The sequence below is a fragment of the Sphaeramia orbicularis genome, chromosome 10 (assembly GCF_902148855.1).
Source record: "Sphaeramia orbicularis chromosome 10, fSphaOr1.1, whole genome shotgun sequence".
NCBI lineage: Eukaryota > Metazoa > Chordata > Actinopteri > Kurtiformes > Apogonidae > Sphaeramia > Sphaeramia orbicularis.
The window spans coordinates 54,194,400-54,221,011 of NC_043966.1; positions in this window are offsets into that span (position 1 = coordinate 54,194,400).

Genomic DNA, 26,612 nt, shown 5'->3' on the forward strand with positions numbered 1-26,612 from the left:
AAGAATACACACTAATGTTCAAACAGACATGTGGTCAGAAAGGATTAGACATGCAATATTTAAAACAACTTAATTTAAACGATTTAAAAAGAGAAAGAAAGAAATGAAAAGTAAAATACATTTGGGTCTGAATAAAACTGCATAAATAATAATAAAATATAACAAAATAATAAATACTACTAATAAATAATCCATCCATCTTCTGAACTGCTGTATCCTCCAGAGCAGGAGTCAGGAACCTGTTTGGCTGAGAGAGCCATGAAAGCCACATATGTTAAAATATATTTCTGTGAGAGCCATATAATAGTTTTTTAACACTGAATATAACAAAAATTGTGAATTTTCAAGCTAGACCAACAATTTTAGAGTATAATAAGTCACTTAATTTATTCTTTTTAATAACGTTGTTATACTGGAGTTGACCAATAATAAGTAAAATACTTCTTACCATTAATGCGACTCCTGGTGCTGCGTGGTTTTGCTGATGGCTTTGTAGTCCGGTTGGTACGTGGTGAGGTTAAGCTTCACGCAGGTGTTGAGGCTTTTATCCGTTAAACGTGATTGTAGGTTGGTTTTGATGTTATTTAGATGTGAGAATGACTGCTCACATGCATACGTAGAGCCAAACATGGTCAATACGGCTGCAGTGTGTGGTGTGTGACAGGAAGCACGTTCCAAGTTCTGATGATCAGCTGGTCTGTAGGCTGAAGTTTTTTCATTTCTGTCCACTGGTGTTTGCTTGCCAGCTCTGCTTGCTGCTGTGCAAGTCTTTCCAAATCTTCATTCAGTGACTTGAACTTATTCACCCACATGTCTGAGGCCTTCAGGTCAGCAACTTCAACCTCAAAATCTCTGATAGAGACACCAGGGATGGAACTCAGGTCGACTTTGTCCACTGCACACTCGTGTGGAAGAGTGATGAACTTAAAAAGACGAGTGCGCTCATGAAATTCTCCAAAGCGTGCTCTGAGTGACTGCAGGAGATCAGACGTGAAGCCAGCTAACTGCTGGAGATTAAAATGTTGAACAGGGTCACTTGCTGTGCACGCATCTTGAAATTCTTTCAGTTTTTCAAAGTGTAGTAAACGACCTGTTTCAATATCCACGATGAAGAGTTCCAGCTTGTTTTCAAATGCAAACACTGCTTGTTGAAGGGATAAGACTGTGTTTCCATTGTCTTGCATTTTCACATTGAGCTGGTGCAGGTGTTCAGTCATGTCCACTAGATCAGGGCTGTCAAACATGCGTCCCGGGGGCCAAATGCGGCCCGCCAAAGGTTCCGGTCCGGCCCCTGGGGTGAATTTACAAAGTGCAAAAATTCCAGTCAAGGTTGTGGAACTCATTTTTGTTCAGGTTCCACATACAGACCAATGTGATCTACAGTCAAATAATAACATAATAACCTACAAAAAATAATGACTCCATATTTTCTTTTTGGTTTGATGTGAAGAAAAAAATTACATTATAAATGACAACTTCAAATTTTTGTCTTTGTTTTAGTGCAAAAAATAACATTAAATTATTTAAACTATTTACATATACAAACTATCCTGTAACAATAAAATGTGAATAACAAATATGACCGACCTGAAATGTCTAAAGAAAATTCATCACAATTTTAACATTTTCCTCCCTGTTCCTCAGTGTTTAGTGTCTTTGTAGATCGGATCCATAATGCACATGGACTAATGAGAAGTTAAGGGATAATATTGTTAAAAATGTACTTATTTTTCTTAAGAAATTTCACTTTTTTCAGGTTCCTCATATGTTTTTTTGTTTTTGAATAGTTTATAAAAGCAAGTATTTTCATGATATAATGTTGTTGTCTTTTTTTGCACTAGGACCAAGACAAAAATCTGGAGTTATTATTTATAGGTTATTATTGTCATGCCTGCAGCCAGACGTTAGTCTGGTTTTGTCTGTCTCTTATGTTTTGTTTGTCACTTCCTGTTTTATTTTGTTAAGTTTCCCCTCATGTGTCTTGTCTGTCGTCTTTACTTCCTGTTCCCTGATCGTTCTTACCTTTCACCTGATTACCTGTCTCCGCCCTGATTTGCTCCACCTGTGTCTAGTTGTCTTCCCTCCCTTTTGTGTATTTAAACCCTGTCTCTTCCCTCTGTCAGTTGCCAGTTTGTTACTCTTGTAGTACTTACCAGCGTTCTGATCTTGTCTGTCTGTTTTGGATTCCTGTTTTTTGACCCTTTTTTGCTTACCCGGTTTTTGCCTACTGCCTGCTCCCTGTCGGTTTTTTCTGCCTCATCTGATTCCTGGTTCTGATCGCCTTGCCTGACTTTTGGTACGTGAGTTTTTGCCTTTCCCTTATGTCCTGTCGCCTGATTAATAGCTTACCTGTGTATGACCTGTTTCCGTCCCTGACCTCCCTTTGCTTTTCCCCAGTCAGGAAAAAGACCCCGCTAACCACACGGGGAGACGGGTTGCCGTTCTCGGTCCGGAGGACTGATTCGAAGAGGAAATTGCCACCCATTATCCTCAAGATTTTGTCAATTATATTTTTCTTACACCTGTGTGTGACTAATAAATCTTTTGAACTTTACATTTTGACTCTGAGTTCTGCATTTGGATTCTGTGCCTGTACTAGCGCCATAACAATTATGCTATTATTTCACTGGCCCGGCCCACTTGACATCAAATTGGGCTGAATGTGGCCCTTGAACTAAAATGAGTTTGACACCCCTGTACTAGACAGTAAAACTTCAGGAGCCACTCAGTGTTAGCTAGCTCAGGATGCTCGACGTTTTTCATTTCCAGAAAAGTCCAGATTTCACTCAGGCAAACGGCAAAACGGCTGAGCACCTTCCCTCTTGATAGCCAACACACACAGCTGTGCAAAAACAGACCAGCATAATTATTCCCAACTTCATCCAGCAGTGTTTTAAACTGGCGATCATTTAAAGCTCAGGTAACAATAAAGCTGACCACCCGAATGACCAGCGACATCACCTCACCAAACTGCTCACCACACATTTGAGCACACAGCGCCTCCTGATGTAGAATGCAATGAAAACTCAATATGGGTTTATTTTCATGTTCACGAAGAAGTGCTACAAATCCTGTTTTTCCCCACCATGCACAGAGCACCATCAGTGCACACCGCAATACATTTATCCATCAGTAGATTTTTTTTCTTTAGCGAACTCAATGAAAGACTTGAATAAATGCTCCCCTCCTGTTGACAGTTTCATTGGCAAAACATCCAGACTCTCCTCACGCAGTGTCACCGGCAGCATACCTAGCAATCACACTGAACTGGGATAAATGGCTTACGTCTGTTGACTCATCCAAAGCAAGGGAAAAGTAAGGTGCTGCATTTGTCCTTCACTTGCATATCGTCCACTTGTTTTGCCATCATGATGGTACGATCATGAACAGTTCTTGCTGACAGAGGCATGTCTTTTATACGCTTGATTATCTTCTCTTTATCCAAAAAGTCGTCAAAAAGTTCACTGGCCACATCAAGCATGAATGCTTTAGCATACTCGCCATCTGTGAATGGCTTTCCGTTCCTCACTATTGCTAAAGAACCAGCAAAGCTAGCTGAGTTCCAGTCCCCTTGTTGGGTCCATACATGGAGTTGCTGCTGACTAGCTTGCACTCTGCGTAGTAGCTCTTGGCATGCTTTCTGCCTGCTGTGCCCCACCGGATATTTCGAAGTAAATGTAGCATGGCGTGTCTCGAAGCGTTGCTTTATATTTGACCGTTTCATTGAAGAAATTTTATCAGCGCATATTAGACCCACCGCACAACCTGCTCTCTCCACAAAGGCGAGTTCCTCTGTCCATTCCTGCTCAAATGTACGGTACTCGTCATCTTTTTTTCTTTTAGCCATCTTCTTAGTCAAGGGCCCTCTGCGTAAATTAGCTAGCTGACTATTTCATTAGAAGGAAGGAAGTTGACTTCTTGACCTCACAGTAACTCGTGTAGGCAGCCGCATTATCCAATAAAAATAAGAGTTTGGAAGTTGGACCCTCCCGTACCCTGAATTACTTTTGTCTCCACCAGCACCATGCGTTTGTTTGAACCTTTGGATCTGCCACAAACATTCGGAACAGTTCCTCCAGTAGACTGGGCTGATGATGCAGACTTTCAGAAGGAGGAGAAAACTGGGCATTCCACTAAAGTTGTCAGTGATGTCACTGACAGAGGGGCGGAGCTTATTCCAGACTTCAACTGTAGCCGAACAACAAATGCAGATCACAAACAGTACTGGCAACAAGTTGTCAAAGAACACAGGAACATTTTTGGTCATTTCAGTAAACCAACAGTGGTTGTTGGACTTTCTAAGGAACATTTTTATGTGAGTGTCAGTTTGATTTGGAGAATAAAATGACAAATTCTTCTAATCTGCCTTATTCATTTGGATAGTTCTGTTAGAGTATATACAGACATCTGCACCTGTCTGGGACACCTCTAAATATGAATCAATTTGCATGAAATTTGGACTGAAGTAATTTGTCCAGATATGGAACCAAATGCAGGGTTCGAATCCAGAGAATCTGAAAAAAACAAAACTTTTTGGACCACCCTATACTTTATTCATCCCACAGGGAAATTTACAATTCTTGTTGATCCATTAATCCTATCAATCCATGTCAATAATTGGTGTCAAATACAGTTCTTCATCTTTTCATGGTCATCAGATATGACCATATTTGGACGTTCAGAGGCTCCATAGTTACTGTAGAAACACCGTCATCTTCTCCAACATTGCTTCTCCAGTCAAACCCATGCAGTTGGATCAGTGCCAGTGGACGGACCCACTGGGTTTGTGTTCAGTTCAGGACAGACTGGACTGAAACAGACACTGTTTATTCAGTCGGATCTGTTTCTGACAGAAGAACCTTCAACCGGAATCTGAGCTTTTATAAAGCTCCACCTCCACCCATTCCTCCACCTCCAGTTTCAGTGTCTGTTCTTGGTTTGGATCTGTGACATGTTTTCAGTACAAACTCTGTTTTGACAGAACACAACAGTGCTGTTTGTTTTGTTTCTAAATTCATGCTAATGCTTCTGTTCTGTTCAGTGGAATAGCTTTCTGACGTCACCCACAATAAACACGTCTTTTCAAAGCTTTAAATTAGGTCACAGTTAATTAGTGGCAGTAATGTGGAGCAGTGGGAAGGCAGTGACACTAACTCTGCTCTGTCAAAGGACTCATTTGTCCTTAATAATGCTCCATATGTCAGTGTGAATATGGGTTTTCTGTTACTAATGCTTGTTTGTACTTTATAGTTGCTTCCTTTTCCTTTAAAGCCCACTGGGGTTGACACGGCTTTCACAATATTTACAGTGATTCTCATGACATGGTTTATTTATTTTTTTCCTTTAAGCTGCTTCACGCAGCAGCTTTAATCAATATTAATCTGTATTAAAATACTAAATGTAGTTGTTTCCTGGATGACAACGGCCCACACCAGTCTAAGGCTCATGTGTTTGGATGTCAGATTAAAATGTTTGTGTTTTTCACTTCATCTTCAGGTGTCTCATCATGGAGTCAGGGAATTAAATGCCCACTTCTTCTTCTTCTTCTTCTTCTTCTTCTTCTTCTTCTTCTTCTTCACAAATTGCATGCTTTGAATGTGGTTTATTTTTATCTGAAAGTCTGAGCTGGGGCCAAATTAGGGTGAATTTATTTACAGACATGGAGGGTGTAGAGCAGGGCTGTCCAACTCTGTTTAGTTCAGGTTCCACATTCAGCCTGATGTGGTCTGAAGTGGGCCGGACCAGTCCAAGAAGAAAAGTGGAAAAGGAAAAAGACATTATGAAAAGGTTTACAGCAACAAAGGTTCCTTAAAAAATGTGAATAACTTGAACAAGCTGGTTTATTAAAAAAAAAAAAAAAAAAAAAAGTGCAATTTTAACAATATTCTGCTTCATCTCCTCAGACCCAGGAAATGTCAGCAAACTACCAGTTTTTTTTGTTTTTTATTAAATAAGTGCCTATGTTGGAAACATCATGATGCAACAGTTTTTTCAGATGCAGTTTTTAAAATTTTATGGAATGTCCTTTGTGGTGGATAGTTTTCTTTTTTTTGTACAAAGTTGTGAAATTCTCGTCCACAGATGTGGACAGAAAACCCATAGCTGGGTCTGAGGGGGAGAAGTTTATCATTTATACATGTGTATTATAACTTACAGATCACAGTGGATCTGCAAATACACACAACATTTAATATCAGACAGATTATTATTAAAATTGCACTGACTTCTATTAAAACATGTCAGGATGTTCATATTTGTTCAGCTTATTCACTTTTTTTTTAAAAGGATAGTTTGTAAATGTAAATATTTTCATGTAATTTCACTTGTTTTACACTAAAACAAAGACAAAAATTTGGAGTTGTCATAACATGCGTCCCGGGGGCCAAATGCGTCCCACTAAAGGTTCCAATCCGGCCACTGGAATGTTGTTGCAAAGTCAAAAATTCCAGTCTTGAATTGAATTAAGCAAAAAAAAAAAAAAAAAAAAAAAAAAACCTTGAATTAAGGAAAAGATGTTGAATTAAGCAAAAAAAAAAAAAAAAAAAAAAAAATCTTCAATTAAGCCCAAAAAATCTTTAATTAAGCAAAAAAAAAAAAAATCTTAAATTTAGCAAAAAATCTTGAATTAAGCAAAAAAAAAAAAAAAAAAAAATCTTGAATTAAGCAAAAAAAAAAAAAAAAAAATCTTAAATTTAGCAAAAAATCTTGAATTAACAACTTCAAGTTTTTGTTTTAGTGCAAAAAATAACATTCAGTTATGAAAATATTTACATTTCCAAGCTATCCTGTAAGAATAAAATGTGAATAACCTGAACAAATATGAACAACCTGAAATGTCTAAAGAAAAACAAAAACAAATTTGGAGTTGTCATTATTTATAGCAGGGGTGTCAAACATGCATCCCGGGGGCCAAATATATCCCACTAAAGGTTCCAATCTGGCACCTGGGATGTTTTTGCAAAGTCAAAAATTCCAGTCTTGAATTGAATCAAGCAAAAAAAAAAAAAAATCTTGAATTAACGAAAAAAAATCTTGAATTAAGCCAAAAAAAAAAAAACTTCAATTAAGTAAAAACAATCTTCAATTAAGCCAAAAAAATCTTCAATTAAGCAAAAAAAAAAAAAAAACCCAAAAACTTAAATTTAGCCAAAAATCTTGAATTAACAACTCCAAGTTTTTGTTTTAGTGCAAAAAACAACATTCAATTATGAAAATATTTACATTTCCAAACTCCTGTAACAATAAAATGTGAATAACCTGAACAAATTTGAACAACCTGAAATGTCTAAAGAAAAAGGCATAAATGTGCAGTTGTCATTATTTCTGGGTTCTTCTGTTCTTATTTGACTGGTTGGGTCCACTGCAGATCAAATCAGACCGAATGTGGAACCTGAAAGAACAGCAGTTTGAGAACCCTGGATTATAGGTTATTATGATCAGGGTGTGATTTGTCAAACACACAGAGGGGGTGGGGGGTGGCAACAGCAGTTCTATCTGTGGGGGTGTGGTCCATAACTAACACTGATGTAAAACGAAAGTCAAACGTTCCATACTTTCAACTCCTGGTTCTATTCCTCTGTTCTACAGCAGATCTTACACTAAACTGTCACAACTGTAACCTGTATCTACTGGACCCCCTCCACTGCTCTATGGCCCCCCCCACAAATGCTGGGCCTATGACTTTGTCCTGCCCCCCCTCCTTTATGGCCCCCCAGTGCATGTGGACGTTGGTGAACTGTCAGACTGTGACAGTCGGGTTCAGGTGAACGTTAGTGTCACTGATGGAGGATGAAGGAGGAAGAAAACTGACACAACCTGATGGGATTTACAGCAGGCTGGATGGACCCCCCCCCACACACACACACACACACACACACATCCCCCCACACCCCCCACACCCCCCCACACCCCCAGGGTGAAATTCATTCAGCAGAAGTAGGGATGGAAAAACCAGAGGGGAGGTTAACCCCCCCATCCCCCTCAACAAATGGCACCCTGATTATGATACTCTTTGACTGGTGTGACCCACTTCAGATCCCATTCAGGTTCTGTACGTGAGTCTGAGGACTGGGGTCAGGGTCGGACTGCAGCACCGGCTTCATCCTGCTCCCATCAGCACCAACACTTCTGTTTTCTGTCATCGGATATTTTATGTTCGTACTGTTTATTACCTCCGCCAAGGAGCTTCTGTTTTAGCCAGCATTGGTTTGTGTGTGTGTGTGTGTGCGTGTGTGTGTGTGTGTGTGTGTGTCTGTGTGTCTGTGTGTAGGTGTGTGTGTCTGTGTGTGTGTGTGTGTGTGTGTGTGTGTGTGTGTGTGCAAGATAACTCAAAAAGTTCTGGACAGATTTGGATGAAAATTTCAGGAAATGTTGATACTGGCACAAGGAACAAATGATTAAATTTTGGTGGTGACTGGGGGTGGGGGGGTGGGGGGGCCACAGGGCCCGCTGATCTGCCTTGGCGGAGGTGCGCGCTCTCCGAGGGCTTTTCTAGTTTATTTTTTTTTTCTTCCATATGTTTTGTATGGGGTCATTCCATCCCAAATCAACCAGATTTCAGAAAGTGCCCACATGACCCCCTCAGAAAGTTCTGAAAAAACTCACACTTGTTCACCTACAGATAAACCAACACATCCAACATGTTAATGTCATGTCTGTAATAGTTTAGCAGATACAGCCCTTTGAATTTTTTTTTTTAAATTTTGTAAATGTGCTTTTGGTCCAACTCTGAGCAGCTGTCTGTCCTCAGGTATTCCATCCACACTGAAACTGAAACTGAAACTGAGTGTCTGGGCTGAAACCCCCTGAACAGAGCAGACTGTGCATCAGAAGAACTGTGTGCTCCTTCATGTTTGGTCCATGAGGCCTTGAAATCAGGCCCAAAGGCTCATTCTGCAAATGTCCTCTGTCTTCAGACTGTCACTGGGACAGAATGGATGAATGGACACACCTCCTGTTTTTACATGGATTCTTCTGGTCCAGATGCAACAACCTACTGAAAAAGACCACATTTAATGACAAGTGTTGATGTGAGGACATGAAGAAAATGGCTCCATTTCAGTTTTTCACAAAAATCCTCTTTATTTGAGCACCCACATGAGCATGTGGACAGTTCAGGAACATCTGGACATGTGGACCATGTCTTCATATATGTTTACAGATGTTGGGCACAGAATTTTAGCTTTGGGATAGAACTGGTTCTATTTTTTTTTTTTTTTTTACTGCATTTTCTTGCAGTTGTATCCAAACGTAGGTGTAAGTGTCATTTGAACAGTAGAATGGCATTGGTTATTGCAGCAGTTCTGATAATACTGCAGATATTTGAACTAGGCTGTGGAACTGCAGGATGACAGAAATGGAGCTCAGATTTCCCAGAATCCCCAGTTTTCAGAAAGCCTGTTTGTCTTGATAATGTCTTTCTGTGACATTCCTCCTGTCAGATCAATCCAACTACGCATTTTTCCTCCATGATCAATAAGTTTGTTCAGGATTAGAAATAGAATTCCCAAAATTAGGCTGGACAGCATCATACAAATTCTGGGAAATCTGAGCTCCATTTCTGTCTTTGACCCTGGTGGAACTGGGTCAGCTGACCCTGGTGGAACTGGGTCCGCTGACCAGCTCCATCCACTTTCCCAGAAGTCTCTACTCCAGGCATGAACCTGAGCCAGTTGTGGTAAATGTGTCCTTCTTCTATCTGAGCCATCCTGCAGTTCCACAGCCTAGTTCAAATATCTGCAGTATTATCAGAACTGGTGCAATAACCAATGCCATTCTACTGTTCAAATGACATTTACACCTACGTTTGGATACAACTGGAAGAAAATACAGTCATTCAGTAAAAAAAAAAAAAAAAAATTAAAAATAGAACCAGTTCTATCCCAAAGCTAAAATTTTGTGCACAACATCTGTAAACATATATGAAGACATGGTCCAAATGTCCAAATGTTCCTGAACTGTCCACATGCTCATGTGGGTGCTCAAATAAAGAGGATTTTTGTGAAAAACTGAAATGGAGCCATTTTCTTCATGTCCTCACATCAACACTTTTCCTTAAATGTGGTCTTTTTCAGTAGATTGTTGCATCTGGACCAGAAGAATCCATGTAAAAACATGAGGTGTGTCCATTCATCCATTCTGTCCCAGTGACAGTCTGAAGACAGAGGACATTTGCAGAATGAGCCTTTGGGCCTGATTTCAAGGCCTCATGGACCAAACATGAAGGAGCACACAGTTCTTCTGATGCACAGTCTGCTCTGTTCAGGGGGTTTCAGCCCAGACACTCAGTTTCAGTTTCAGTTTCAGTTTCAGTGTGGATGGAATACCTGAGGACAGACAGCTGCTCAGAGTTGGACCAAAAGCACAACTGCAAAATTAACAAAACAAAACAAAAAAAAACCAAACATTAATTTTCAAAGGGCTGTATCTGCTAAACTATTACAGATATGACATTAACCCTTTCATGCACACTGGTCTCTACAGTGGACAGCTATTCTACAGCTGTTCTCTTGTATATTCATAGATTTTCTTGTTCTTTTCGTTGTTGTTGTTGTTTTTTTACACATATCTTTATTAAAGTTTTAAGACACTACATATCTTTGCTGGCATGAATTGGTAACATTATGTAGATCTCTCCTGAGCATAAGCCCTCCCCATAGCTTCCACACAATTCATCAGTAAATACATATTTCTGTGTGTCAAAAATTAAACGTGTGGTGTCCAGCTGAGTGGACAGTTTTGCAACTTCATGAAAAATAGGTTCATAAGATTTTTTTTTCATTATTATTTTTTTATGTATTTTTAATTTTTTAAAAAATTATTAGTGTTATTTTTTTAATTATTATTTTTTATTTTTCAGAAGAAAATTTTTAATCGCATTGTTGTTTTTTTCATGCCTAAAGAGGAATAAAAACACTTAGGAAAAAAATTTGATTAAGGTTCTCATCTTTTGTGCATGAAAGGGTTAACATGTTGGATGTGTTGGTTTGTCTGGTAGGTGAACAAGTGTGAATTTTTTCAGAATTTTCTGAGGGGGTCATGTGGGGACCATTGATTGAATTGCCATGGAATGACCCGATTATGTTTGTGTCTGAAATAAACTAAAGTCAACTAAAAATGAGTCTGTTCATTCACCAAAAATACAGAAGTATAACAAACTGTACAGTCAGCTGTGGACGGACACACACACACACACACACACACGCACACACACACACACACACACACACACACACACTCATTCAAATGGATGTAGTTTCAGTTTCAGACTCGTCCTCCATTGCAGTCCTGGTTCATGTACGGTCTGAACAGCAGAACGAGCCCAGAAACTGACCTCTGCTGAACTCACATGAACACAGACGTGGCTTCTGTACGAACACAACGTTTAGACTCTGACTTCACAGTCCTGCGGTAAACGTCCTCAGTTTAATCCATCTCTGCATTCGCTGACAGACGACCACATGACGCACAGGAAAAAAACACATTTAGTATCCAAACACCGCAAGCACTTAAAGCTATAAATTTAACTGAAGCTCCAGAGCGTTTGGTGTGTTTCCAAATGCACTGCAGCTGTAACCTGACAAACACACAAACCCACCGCACCACCAGTTAAACCCACCGCACCACCAGTTAAACCCACCGCACCACCAGTTAAACCCACCGCACCACCAGTTAAACCCACCGCACCACCAGTTAAACCCACCGCACCACCAGTTAAACCCACTGCACCACCGGTTAAACCCAGTGCACCACCAGTTAAACCCACTGCACCACCACTTAAACCCAGTGCACCACCAGTTAAACCCACTGCACCACCACTTAAACCCGGTGCACCACCAGTTAAACCCAGTGCACCACCAGTTAAACCCGGTGCACCACCACTTAAACCTGGTGCACCACCACTTAAACCCACCGCACCACCAGTTAAACCCACCGCACCACCACTTAAACCCGGTGCACCACCGGTTAAACCCGGTGCACCACCGGTTAAACCCGCCGCACCACCACTTAAACCCGGTGCACCACCAGTTAAACCCACTGCACCACCAGTTAAACCCAGTGCACCACCAGTTAAACCCAGTGCTTTTCTCCACTGTCTCCTGTGTTGTTGATGCACATTAACATTTGAATGTGACTGCAGCGGTCATAACTCATGTACAGGACGCTTCCACACACACAAACACACAGAGGCATGGAAATGACAGAGGGGTCCACCACAGGCCTGGATCCATCCATCCATCCATCCATCCATCCATCCATCCATCCTGCTGTGGATTCACACAGGTTGGATTGGTCAGATTCCTCATATGTCAGCGCTGTCATTGGAGTTCAGGGGTCATGTGATCTACGGTGGGTCAGAGCACTCACATGATCCACTATGAATAAGAATCCAAAGGTTTCTGCAGGTTTGAGTCTGAAAGTTCAATTACACTGGAAAAAATGGGAATGAGCTGAACAACCATGTACATCCTGAAATATCTTTGGAAAATATAAAAGCAATTTCAACAATATTATGTCTCATCTTAGCATTAACACAGTGGATCTACATATGATTATCCTCAGATCATAATTAACTCAGACATGTGTGTCTGTGGACCCGTTGAATCCAGCTGTTTGGGTTCTAACAGGGTCTGGGATCCAGAACAATAAGGACTAATGTCAGAATAGAGTTGGATATTATGGGATAGATATCAGTGCATTGGTTAGTTTGGGTTTGGTTTATCAAAAAAAATAGTAAAAAAAGACCAAAATAATCAACAAAATGAACAAAATAATAAAAAAAATGTAAAATAATCAACAAAATGAGTAAAAAAAAAAAAATTACAATCAAAAAACAGCAAAAAAAAAAAACAAACAAAAAACAAAAAACACCAAAATAATCAACAAAATGAACAAAATAATCCAAAAATGAGTAAAAAAAAAAAAAAAGACACACACCCTGTCCCTCTATTTCTGCCTCATGCACTGGTTTACATGTTGTCATATTTGGACACTAAATGTTTTTTTTTTTATTTAATTTTTTTTTTTCCAAATAGTTGGGGGAGCTTCTGTTGAAAAATCTGTTTTTTTGGACATTGTTAATAGATATCGTCGGCCAATCAAACTCACATTTGGTTCATATTGATCATCCAAAGTGAAGCTGGTATCTGTGGTATACTGTTTGGCTTATTTGCTTCATCAAATAACAAAGGACTGGGGGGGGGGGGGGGGGGGGGGCATAAACCTGGTTTATATGTGACTGTGTCACAGTTCCAGATAAAAGTCCAACACATGCAGGTTCAGCCTGTGAATAATGGACAAACCCTCAGGTTTACACAGGACTCACTTCATTCCACTAATTGAAAATCTGTGTAACATGATTAATTAGTAAGTTGATCAAAACAAAGCCGTCAGTTGGAAAGAATAAACCACAGGTGTCAAACATGCGGCTGTGGGCCAAAAACGGCCCTCCAAAGGTTCCAGTCCGGCCCTGCAGCAGGATTTTATGGAGTGTAAAAATAACACTGAAGATCTGACCAGTCTGGTGTTGAACTGGTTTACATCTGACCAGTCTGGTGTTGAACTGGTTTACATCTGACCAGTCTGGTGTTGAACTGGTTTAGATGTGACCAGTCTGGTGTTGAACTGGTTTAGATGTGACCAGTCTGGTGTTGAACTGGTTTACATCTGACCAGTCTGGTGTTGAACTGGTTTACATCTGACCAGTCTGGTGTTGAACTGGTTTAGATGTGACCAGTCTGGTGTTGAACTGGTTTAGATGTGACCAGTCTGGTGTTGAACTGGTTTACATCTGACCAGTCTGGTGTTGAACTGGTTTACATCTGACCAGTCTGGTGTTGAACTGGTTTACATCTGACCAGTCTGGTGTTGAACTGGTTTAGACCTGACCAGTCTGGTGTTGAACTGGTTTAGACCTGACCAGTCTGGTGTTGAACTGGTTTAGATGTGACCAGTCTGGTGTTGAACTGGTTTAGATGTGACCAGTCTGGTGTTGAACTGGTTTAGATGTGACCAGTCTGGTGTTGAACTGGTTTACATCTGACCAGTCTGTGGTGTTGAACTGGTTTAGATGTGACCAGTCTGGTGCTGAACTGGTTTAGATGTGACCAGTCTGGTGTTGAACTGGTTTAGATGTGACCAGTCTGGTGTTGAACTGGTTTAGATGTGACCAGTCTGGTGTTGAACTGGTTTAGATGTGACCAGTCTGGTGTTGAACTGGTTTACATCTGACCAGTCTGTGGTGTTGAACTGGTTTAGATGTGACCAGTCTGGTGCTGAACTGGTTTAGATGTGACCAGTCTGGTGTTGAACTGGTTTAGATGTGACCAGTCTGGTGTTGAACTGGTTTAGATGTGACCAGTCTGGTGTTGAACTGGTTTAGATGTGACCAGTCTGGTGTTGAACTGGTTTACATCTGACCAGTCTGTGGTGTTGAACTGGTTTAGATGTGACCAGTCTGGTGCTGAACTGGTTTAGATGTGACCAGTCTGGTGTTGAACTGGTTTAGATGTGACCAGTCTGGTGTTGAACTGGTTTAGATGTGACCAGTCTGGTGTTGAACTGGTTTACATCTGACCAGTCTGGTGTTGAACTGGTTTACATCTGACCAGTCTGTGGTGTTGAACTGGTTTAGATGTGACCAGTCTGGTGTTGAACTGGTTTAGATGTGACCAGTCTGGTGTTGAACTGGTTTAGATGTGACCAGTCTGGTGTTGAACTGGTTTACATCTGACCAGTCTGGTGTTGAACTGGTTTACATCTGACCAGTCTGTGGTGTTGAACTGGTTTAGATGTGACCAGTCTGTGGTGTTGAACTGGTTTAGATGTGACCAGTCTGTGGTGTTGAACTGGTTTAGATGTGACCAGTCTGTGGTGTTGAACTGGTTTAGATGTGACCAGTCTGTGGTGTTGAACTGGTTTAGATGTGACCAGTCTGGTGTTGAACTGGTTTAGATGTGACCAGTCTGTGGTGTTGAACTGGTTTAGATCTGACCAGTCTGTGGTGTTGAACTGGTTTAGATCTGACCAGTCTGTGGTGTTGAACTGGTTTAGATGTGACCAGTCTGGTGTTGAACTGGTTCAGATGTGACCAGTCTGGTGTTGAACTGGTTCAGATGTGACCAGTCTGGTGTTGAACTGGTTTACATCTGACCAGTCTGGTGTTGAACTGGTTTAGATGTGACCAGTCTGGTGTTGAACTGGTTTAGATGTGACCAGTCTGGTGTTGAACTGGTTCAGATGTGACCAGTCTGGTGTTGAACTGGTTTACATCTGACCAGTCTGGTGTTGAACTGGTTTACATCTGACCAGTCTGTGGTGTTGAACTGGTTTAGATGTGACCAGTCTGGTGCTGAACTGGTTTAGATGTGACCAGTCTGTGGTGGTGAACTGGTTTAGATGTGACCAGTCTGTGGTGTTGAACTGGTTTAGATGTGACCAGTCTGGTGCTGAACTGGTTTAGATGTGACCAGTCTGTGGTGGTGAACTGGTTTAGATGTGACCAGTCTGTGGTGTTGAACTGGTTTAGATGTGACCAGTCTGGTGCTGAACTGGTTTAGATGTGACCAGTCTGTGGTGGTGAACTGGTTTAGATGTGACCAGTCTGTGGTGTTGAACTGGTTTAGATGTGACCAGTCTGGTGCTGAACTGGTTTAGATGTGACCAGTCTGTGGTGTTGAACTGGTTTAGATGTGACCAGTCTGTGGTGGTGAACTGGTTTAGATCTGACCAGTCTGTGGTGTTGAACTGGTTTAGATCTGACCAGTCTGTGGTGTTGAACTGGTTTACATCTGACCAGTCTGTGGTGTTGAACTGGTTTACATCTGACCAGTCTGGTGTTGAACTGGTTTACATCTGACCAGTCTGTGGTGTTGAACTGGTTTGATCCCAGTGGGATCTCCAGTCCAATACCAGTCTAATAACCCTGACAATAAAATGTGAACGACCTGAACATGAAGCACCATTTGAACACTGTTCTGTCTGTTACTAAGTGTTTGGTGGATTTGTAGATCTGATTTGTACGTTGTGTTCATAAGTTGACCCATAATATTGTAGACATTATTCTTATTTTAGTTCCACATTCCAAACTTCAACATTTCAACAATATTATGTTTGTGTAACATTGTGTGTAAGCGCACATGTACAAGTGATAAGATGAGGCAGAATATTGTTAAAATTTAGCTTATTTTTCTAAAGAATTTTTTTTTTTTAATCTTTTTTGTGAAAAGATCATTTGTAAATATAAATATTTTCATAATTTAATGTTTTTATTGCACTAACATGAAGAGAAAAACTGGGAGTTGTCATTATTTATATTTTTTTATGCTGTTATTTTAATGGTTTGGTCTGTTTGACATAGAATTGGGCTGAATGTGGAACCTGAACTAAAATGAGTTTGACAGCCCTGGTATAAACCCTTCTGGAGGTTTTCTGTCTAACATTCCCTTCATGTGACAAACGTCTTTTCTCAGTGTTTTTATCGTTCTCACCTTATCAGTAGGGCTGTTTATTGGAACAAATCTGTCGATACGATACAAATCACAATACTAGGATCATGATACGATATATCATGATACTGTTAAAAAGTCAATTTTTCTTGGTTTTGTTTCTTTTCTAAAAGAGTATTTTCTGGAAGAATTGAATTCCAGCAGAAATCTGCACAAATACTAAACACATTTGTATTTGATCCCAACAGGATCTAATGTTCTATCACCAAATGTTCAAACTGTGTTCAAACTGAAATTCTGTTTTCCAGACATTCCAGTTTCAGATCCTGTTCAAATGTTCAGATTCTATTAGTTCACAACTAACATCAGAACAGGATTTGAGTTCAATCTCAATTGGAAAGGAGCAGAGTGAAGAAAACTTCTAATACCTGCACCTGTCAAACATCTGCTTCCATCATGTAAGCTGCTGTTACAGCTATTACAGTAAAAACAGTTCACATGATAGTCACTGCAAATAAAACAAGTCCAAAATCCATAAGTTCAATTGTTTTATTTCTTTAATAAATCTTATCTTTTCTTTCCTTATACAACCTCTTAAACTGAAAAATATTTGTACAGCTCTTCTCTTCCATCGCCAAAGAATTCCACACCCTGACACCCCAACACAAACACACATTTGCTTCACATTAGTCACATTAGTTTGCTTCATATTTTCATCTTTATCATGTCTTCTCCCTTATAGACTTTATGTGATTTAAACTGGAATTAAACAAACCACACCTGAGTCTGGACCTGCTCAGACCAACTGCACCGTCTGTGCCCCCCCAGGACCAGGCTCCACACCATGGGTGACAGGGCTCCTGTGGGTGGACTGTCCTCCCAGACCCCCCCCCCCCCCCCCCAAAGGGCTCCACAGACAGGGGGTGGTTTAAAAAGAAGGACTGAAAAGATTTGATCTGTTATTTTATTGGATATTGTTGCTGTTTCTGTGGTTGTTTTTGTATTGTGCACTTTGAGATTTGGTAGAAATAAAATTATAAAAGTATTATTATTATCATTATTATTATTATTATTATTATTATTATTACTATTACTAGTATTATCATTATCATTATTATTTATTTATGTATGTATGTATTTATTTATTTATTTATTATTTGTGAACATGTTGTTCCAGTGCAGTCTTTTGTGCTCACGTACCCTCATGTACCTGACCTTACTGACCTTAGACTCAGTCCAAAGGTGTCGTCACAGCTAACTGCTGGTTCATTTCCTCCCAGTCCTCCTCCATGGACAGTGGGCTGGTTTGGACAGGACACCCCCAGGCCATAAAAGCCCCCCGCCCCCACTGCCCTGGGTGTATTGGATCATATACAGTTTTCATTTGTCATCAGCTTCAGTGAACATCAGTCTCTCTGTTCTCATTGGACTGAAGGAGTAAACAGCTGACAGAAGGGGGTGTGGATGTGCTGTTTTACAGGAGGGGGGGGTGAACCAACTGTGAAGCCCCTCAATGAGCCCCTTAAACAGGCTGTCCCAGATCACATCAGATGTCAGCGCGCAGCGGCAGCAGCAGAAACACTGGTGCAGCTAATGGCTCTGGTGTTCCTGCAGTGTTAAAGGATGAGGTCCACTTCACACTGACCTCTGACCTTTGGTAATGAGTTCACATGGGGGGGGGGGGGGGGGGGGGGGGGGGGGGGGGGGGGGGCTGATCACACCAATCAGACCGCAAGAATGTGGAGATACGATACAAATCACAATACTAGGATCACGATACTGAAGAATAATTCTAGTCTTGTTCTGAGCTGCTCTAAAATGTCCCATATTTGTGTACTGGTGAAACTGGTCTCCCAGTTCAAGTCCTGGACTCCAGTTCTGGTCACATTCAGGCTCAGTTCATTCACTGAAGCACATGTTGTGTCTACAGAAGCTAACACCTTCCATTCACATAGATCCACGTCTAAAACAACAGCCAGGACACTGCGTAGCACACAGGTGTCAAACATGTGACCTGGGGGCCAAATCTGCCCCCCCCCCCCAAAAGGTTCCATTCCGGCCCTGCAGGATGAAAGTGCATAACTGACCCTGAACAGTCCAGGTTGAACAAATCCTTTTGGTTCAGGTTCCACATACAGACCAATGGGATCTACAGTCAAAAGAACAACACAATAACCCAGAAATAATGACAACCACAAATTTACTGTGAAAAATTATGTGGAAAAAATAACATTAGACTGTGAAAATATTTACATTTACAAAACTATTCTTTCACAATAAAATGCAAATAAATACATAAATAAAAACAAAGATGAACAACCTGAAATGTGCAGTTTGAACAATATTCTGTCTGTTCCCAAATGTTTATGGAACACTATGTGTAAATGTACATGTACAAATAAGAAGTCCAGGCAGAATAGTGTTCAAACTGCACTAATTTTTCAATGAAATTTCCGTTTTTTCAGGTTATTCACATCTTTTTTGTAAAATGTAAATATTTTCATAATGTAATTTTTTTTTTTTTTTTGTACCAAAACAAAATGAAAAACTTGGGTTTGTCATTATTTATAGGTTATTCAGTCAGTATTTTACTGGTCTGGCCCACTGCAGATTAAATTGGGCTGAATATGGAACTGAACCTAAATGAGTTGGACAGCCCTGGAGTAGCACATCCCAGCAACAAGAGATGGACTGACGGTTGGAAAGTCACGTCAACAGGTGAGGTCCAAACAGAAGACGGAGTCAGATGACGTTGCGAAGTCCAACCCATTGTTCGTGGTGGAGTCGCCCAACAAGCTAACTGTCAAACCACACCTGGAATTCGGGGCTCTTTGACTGGAGTTCCTGCTGGAGCTCTTGTCCAGACAGAACAGTGTTGGCTTTTATATTTCACATGTGATCAGAATAAATTCTTAAACTGAGACCAAGTGCATCCTGAACTCATCTCTGGAGCTTCCAATCAACGAACACCAAAAATCCTAACAACAGAATATATCCTGATACTGTTAAAAAGGCAATTTTTTGTTTGTTTCTTTTTTTAAATGATTATTTTCTTGAAGAATTGAATTCCAGCAGAAATCTGCACAAATACTAAACACATTTGTATTTGATCCCAACAGGATCTAATGTTCTATCAGCAAATGTTCAACCTGTGTTCAAACTGAAATTCTGTTTTCCAGACATTCCAGTTTCAGATCCTGTTCAAATGTTCAGGTTCTATTAGTTCACAACTAACATCCACTCCTTTGGAGCAGTTTTTTTTTTTTTTTTTAAAGAACCTTAAGTTCAAAATTATTCAGAAATATTAAATTGAGATGGGAGATATGTTTTTGTTGTTGTTTTTTTTTACCTCCGCCAAGGAGCTTCTGTTGTTGCCGGCGTTGGTCTGTCTGTGTGTGTCTGTCCATGTGCAAGATAACTCAAGAAGTTATGGACGGATCTGGATGAAAATTTCAGGAAATATTGACACTGGCACAAGAAATGAATGATTAAATTTTAGTGATGATCGCCGGGGGTGGGGGTGGGGCACTGATCTGCCTTGGCGGAGGTCTGCGCCAGTGCTTTTCTAGTTTTTATTTATTTATTTTTTTTATGGTGTGAATGCTGGATGCTGTACACATTTAAGCTGATGGAAGCAGTGGATTAGTTGAAAAGGAGAGGCAAAAACATACGCTTTTGCTTCTAGCCTGTTCCTTTTTTATTTTTTTAAATTTTTTATGTTTATTACGATTTATGTACTGAGTACAATGATTGATGTAAAACCTAAAATAAATTCATTCATTCATTCATTCAACATCAGAACATTATTTTGTGCGATCCCAACAAAGGAACTAACATTAATAAATAAAAGTGATAAATAATAATAAATAAAATATAAACAATAAAGAAAAACACAATGAACCTCCACAACATCTGCATTTGAATAAATACCTAAAAATATCCACACAGTACTTTTTAACATCCATACAGTATTGTGAAATGAAATATCGTGATATTTTGCAGAAGTGATATTTTCTTACAGCCCTACCGCTGATATATTCTAGTTTTGTTTTTTCCCTCTGTTCGCTCCTCTGCACCACCCATCCGTCCTCATGAGTTGCTCTTTTCCAGACAGTTCAAAGCAAGAAACAAAAAGGAAAAAAGTGGAATGAGACGAAGTGCTTGGTGGTCCCAGTGCTGACTCTGCACATTTGTGTCTGGGCGGCGGTGGTGGGGGGGTCCATCCAGCCGCATCCATCACGCCCCGATGCTAATGGCTGTTACAGACCTGCACCCTCCCCGCCCCCCCCACCAGGCCTAAATCAGCCCCAACCCCCTCCCCCCCACACACCCCACCCCTCTTAGCTGGGATGGCAGAGGAGCCTTGACACCGAAATGAGTTGAAACTAATGACTCTAATGAGTGTGTGTGCCCCCCCGCCAACTCCTGCCATCATTACCACTACCCCTGCAAGTCCCTCCAAATGGCTCTGTTTTTAGCCTGGCACACTGCCGCTACCCGTCATTGAACAAGGACCAGGGGGGTTAGGGGGGGGGGGAGGGGCGTCACAGTCATCCTGAGAACAACATGTCCTTAAAAGCAGTCAAACTTTACTTTGTCTACACTGTAAAAAAAACAAACATTAAAAAACTAATTTTTCCAGCAGCAGGGGTGCTGAAAAAATACTGTACAATAACAGAAAATAACCATCTCATAAAAATACGGTAATTTTCCATAATTCAAATACAGTTTTCACCATATCTTCATATGGGATTTTACTTTTTTTTTTGGCTTGTTAATGTTTAATAAAGAATATTTACATGTATTAAAACAATCCAATTTCCTATAAATATATATATAAATAATTTTCAGTGAGACTCAGTTGTCCAATCCACTGATAAAAACTGTATTTGGACAGTTTATCAGTGCTTATACATGTTATACATTCACAAAAATACATTTATTCAACATTTTTGTTGTGAAACCTCCTGTAATTACACAAGATATTTGTCAATGAACAAACAAGTCTGGTTCAACTGACAGAACTAATACTTCTGTTACTGTTAATTAACTGTTAATTAACTGTTAGTTAACTTGTCAGTAATTTTATGTTTTGTTTTTTTGTTGTTGTTGTTGTTGTTGTTTTACAGTATTAAACTTTAAATTAACAGTTTAATCTCATAAATAGAAAATAAATATTTGTGAAATTATGATACATTTGCAAATGTATTTTAACTATATTTTTCTGTGAAAAAAGAAAAACATTTTTTTTAAATGGAAATGTTATGGTTATTCACAGTTACAGTTTTTTCATGTTCTTTTCCATTGGACATGTAAAATCACAGTCTGTTTTTGTCATTTCATTGATATTTTCCTGTATCTTAAAAATTCAAGAAAAATCTGTAAAATAAACAGTGAAAATTCTGTGAAATTACTGATTTTTTTACAGTGTGGATCGTGCAGGATTCCAGTTTGTGGTTGATCTCATTCCAGATGCTCTTACTTCTCCAACCCGATGCCACAGTGCAACACCACCCAAATGAAAGTCATCACAACACTGACAACAGGGAAAATGCACCAGTGCAGCAGTGATGACCTGGGTCTGTCCCAACCCTCCATCTGCAGGGTTAGGGTTAGGGTTAGGGTTAGGGTTAGTCCCAACCCTCCATCTGCAGGGTTAGGGTTAGTCCCAACCCTCCATCTGCAGGGTTAGGGTTAGGGTTAGGGTTAGGGTTAGTCCCAACCCTCCATCTGCAGGGTTAGGGTTAGGGTTAGTCCCAACCCTCCATCTGCAGGGTCACAACCACCTGAGGACCCTCAGTAATCACAGACACTGATGAAAGCTCAGACACTTTACCCTCGTTCAGACCAAACTGAGTTGAAATGTTGAAAGTTGAAAGTGCAAAAATTACCAACATGTCAGTTAATATGAGCAAATAAATACAACTCTCACTATGTGAATACTGTGCACGTGGGCCTGAGTTTTTTCACACATTTTGTTGATAATTTTAAAGTACAGCTTACTATTCATTTAACAGATATTTTCTTTTATGTGAAATATTATTTACAGTTCCACAGTCTTCATCAGATTAGATTCTATGATTCAGTTTATCGATTGGAGGGTCCATCCCTTGCCCATTATCACCAAAAGGATAGTTTTTCTAGCTTTGAGGATCAACCAATCACAGCTTTTGAAATGATGACTCATACCTAGCAACGGGGTCGACCACACCTCCTCACTAACAGAGGAGTTTGTGTCCATTCCTGCCCAGAGTTCTCTGACAGTGTTCTGGAATCACTCCTAAACTCAGACTCCTTGCTGGGAATTTTTAGGTGAAGTTAGGAGCTGTGAGAGGATTCTGAGAACCTTTTGGAATACGGGCCCTGAACAGTCCAAGGTCTGGACTGATTTGAGCCCAGTGTGATCTAAAGTCAAATAACTCCCAGTTTTTCTCTTCATTTTAGTGCAATAAAAACATTAAATTATGAAAATATTTACATTTACAAACTACCTTTTCACAAAAAAGATGTCAATAACCAGAAAAACATTTAATTTCTTTAGAGAAATAAGCTAAATTTTAACAATATTCTGCCTCATCTTATCACTTGTACATGTGCGCTTACACACAATGTTACACAAACATAATATTGTTGAAATGTTGAAGTTTGGAATGTGGAACTAAAATAAGAATAATGTCTACAATATTATGGGTCAACTTATGAACACAACGTACAAATCAGATCTACAAATCCACCAAACATTTAGTAACAGACAGAACAGTGTTCAAATGGTGCTTCATGTTCAGGTCGTTCACATTTTATTGTCAGGGTTATTAGACTGGTATTGGACTGGAGATCCCACTGGGATCAAACCAGTTCAACACCACAGACTGGTCAGATGTAAACCAGTTCAACACCACAGACTGGTCACATCTAAACCAGTTGAACACCACAGACTGGTCACATCTAAACCAGTTGAACACCACAGACTGGTCACATCTAAACCAGTTCAACACCACAGACTGGTCACATCTAAACCAGTTCAACACCACAGACTGGTCAGATGTAAACCAGTTCAACACCACAGACTGGTCACATCTAAACCAGTTCAACACCACAGACTGGTCACATCTAAACCAGTTCAACACCACAGACTGGTCACATCTAAACCAGTTCAACACCAGACTGGTCAGATGTAAACCAGTTCAACACCAGACTGGTCAGATGTAAACCAGTTCAACACCACAGACTGGTCACATCTAAACCAGTTCAACACCAGACTGGTCAGATGTAAACCAGTTCAACACCAGACTGGTCAGATGTAAACCAGTTCAACACCACAGACTGGTCAGATGTAAACCAGTTCAACACCAGACTGGTCACATCTAAACCAGTTCAACACCACAGACTGGTCACATCTAAACCAGTTCAACACCAGACTGGTCAGATGTAAACCAGTTCAACACCACAGACTGGTCAGATGTAAACCAGTTCAACACCAGACTGGTCAGATGTAAACCAGTTCAACACCACAGACTGGTCAGATGTAAACCAGTTCAACACCAGACTGGTCAGATGTAAACCAGTTCAACACCAGACTGGTCAGATGTAAACCAGTTCAACACCAGACTGGTCAGATGTAAACCAGTTCAACACCAGACTGGTCAGATCTTCAGTGTCATATCTTGGGGCTGGACTGGAGCCTTTGGAGGGCTGGTTGTGGCCCACAGGCTGCACACTGAAAAGGCCTTTGGGGGTCAGTAAATACAAACTGTGCAAATCAGTTCCATTTGAACCAACAGTAATATTCATCCACTAAAGTCTGTTCAGACTGGTTCAATTCTACCTATTTGTTCACAGTAACAATTGCTACTTCAAATAATAGAATAAAATCTACCCCATAATATTGTGACGTGTTGGAGGAGCAGCCAGGGGGAGTTTCCCAGCATGCACTGGGACAAACTAGTTGGGACTGTTTTGATGTGTTTAAATGTGTTCTGAGGTGATCAGCAGTGATGGTTTTTATATAGAGAGCACAGTTATGGTGGGTTTGACTGTTATTAGGGGGCCAAGCCCGCGGGGACTGGGGGACGCGTATGCCAGCATACGCGTTCCACAGTTCCAGCGGTGCTGTGGAACCCTATTGTTTTTGTACAGATTTTTATTATTATTCTTCATCATCAATATTATTATTCTTTTTATTTTTCCGCCGATAAAACTGTTACTGCAGCCTAAACCGTACATGGTACGGCAATGCAATTTGGAGGGTTGGTCCAGACCCCTGCAGGGACCTCAGACGCAAAAATGCGCATATATTCACCAGTAGGGGGCGCTATAATCAAAGATAACGCGTTTTGGTCTATAACTCCCACACCGTATGTCGCACATTGAAAAACCTTATATCGTCAGATTCCCTGAATACTACTAAATCACGTGAGCTAGGCCACGCCCATTTCCGCCAGACTTTTTTCCCCGTAAAATCGCGAAAACTGGAAAACCTACTTTTTCGAACTCCGACTTGGGAGTTTGTCCGATCTGCGTGAATTTTGGCACATACACTCTTCTCATGGACCTGATCCAAAGTTATTACAAGAATTTTGTTTGGTTGAAAAATACGCAAATAACTAACGAACAAATTTCTGTAGCTAGCTAAAAAAATGCTAACTCTTACATATCTCAGTCCAAGTAAAAGCTATCAACACCAGATATTAGATCCTTGGTTATCATGTGACTCTGAGGGTATAAGCTGAATTTGGTGAATGTTGGCCACTAGGGGGCGCTGCAAATATAAAAAATTTATATCTCCTAAACGGCTTGACCGATTTCTACAAAATTTGGTGGGTATGATGGAGGGCCCGTCCTGAGGCTATATCTTGAAGGTGGGTGTGGCTGAACAATGTGGGCGTGGCTTATTTCAACTTAAACAACAAACATTTCCTACAGCTGAACTGTTCTGCTGAGGGCTGTGAAATTTCTATGGACCCTATAGAATAGGACACAGATCTACCAGAGCAAAAACTGTGGATGTGCTCCACTAGGTGGCGCTATAACAGACAAATACGCGTTTTTGCCTCTAACGTCCACATTTTAAATGACACTTTCATAAACTTTACATCTTTGTATTCCTTGGATAGAGATGAGTCGTTTGACATAGGCCACGCCCACTTCCACTGCATATTTTTCTTTCTAAGTTGCTAGATATTGAAAACATACTTTTTCAAACTCCTACTAGGGTTTAAGCCCCATTGGCTTCAAACTTTGCACAGACAATCTCCAGAGGCTTCTGATCTAAAGTTATCACAATCAGTTTGCTGCTGTAAAAAATGTGCTAATTATAAATGAACAAATTTTTTTGCTAGCTAAAAAACACATATTGTTGCATATCTTTGTCAAAATATATGCTATCAACATCAAACTTAAAATACTTGTTTTAGAGGTCAACCAGATGCTCTGTACCAAATTTGGTGCAAATCGGACAATAGGGGGCGCTGTAAAAAGAGAAACACCAAGTCACAAAGAAGTTGGTCCGATTCACAAAAAATTTGGTGAGCATGATGTGGGGTCACTCCTGAGACCAGCTGTAAAGTTTGGTAATGATTGGTCAATGTGGGTGTAATTTATTACAACAAATCCCAGTCCCACACATTCCTCCTTTTGCATTCCTAATGCATTGGTCCCATTCCAGTGAATGCAGGGAATCCGGCTCCAACTGTTCCTGCAGCCTAAAGCGTACATGGTAGAGCGCTGACATTTGGAGGGTTGGTCCAGACCCCTGCACGGAACTGAGACGCAAACAATTATATATGTCCACCAACAGGGGGCGATAGAACCAAAGACAATGTATTTTGGTCTATAACTCCCACACTGTATGTCACATATTAAAAAACCTCATATCCTCAGGTTCCCTGAATAGGGTTGAATCACATGGGTGTGTTCAGGCAGATTTGGGGGAGGACTTCTTTTCCGGCAAAACTGCGAAAACTGGAAAACCTACTTTTTCAAACTCCTACTTGGGATTTTTTTCCGATCTGCATGAATCTTGGCACGTACGCTCTTCTCATAGACATGATACTAAGTTATCAAAAGGATTTTTTTTCGGTCAAAAAATGTGAAATTTATCAATGAATAATTTTCTGTAGCTAGCTAAAAAAATGTTAATTATTACAAATCTCAGACAAATTAAATTCT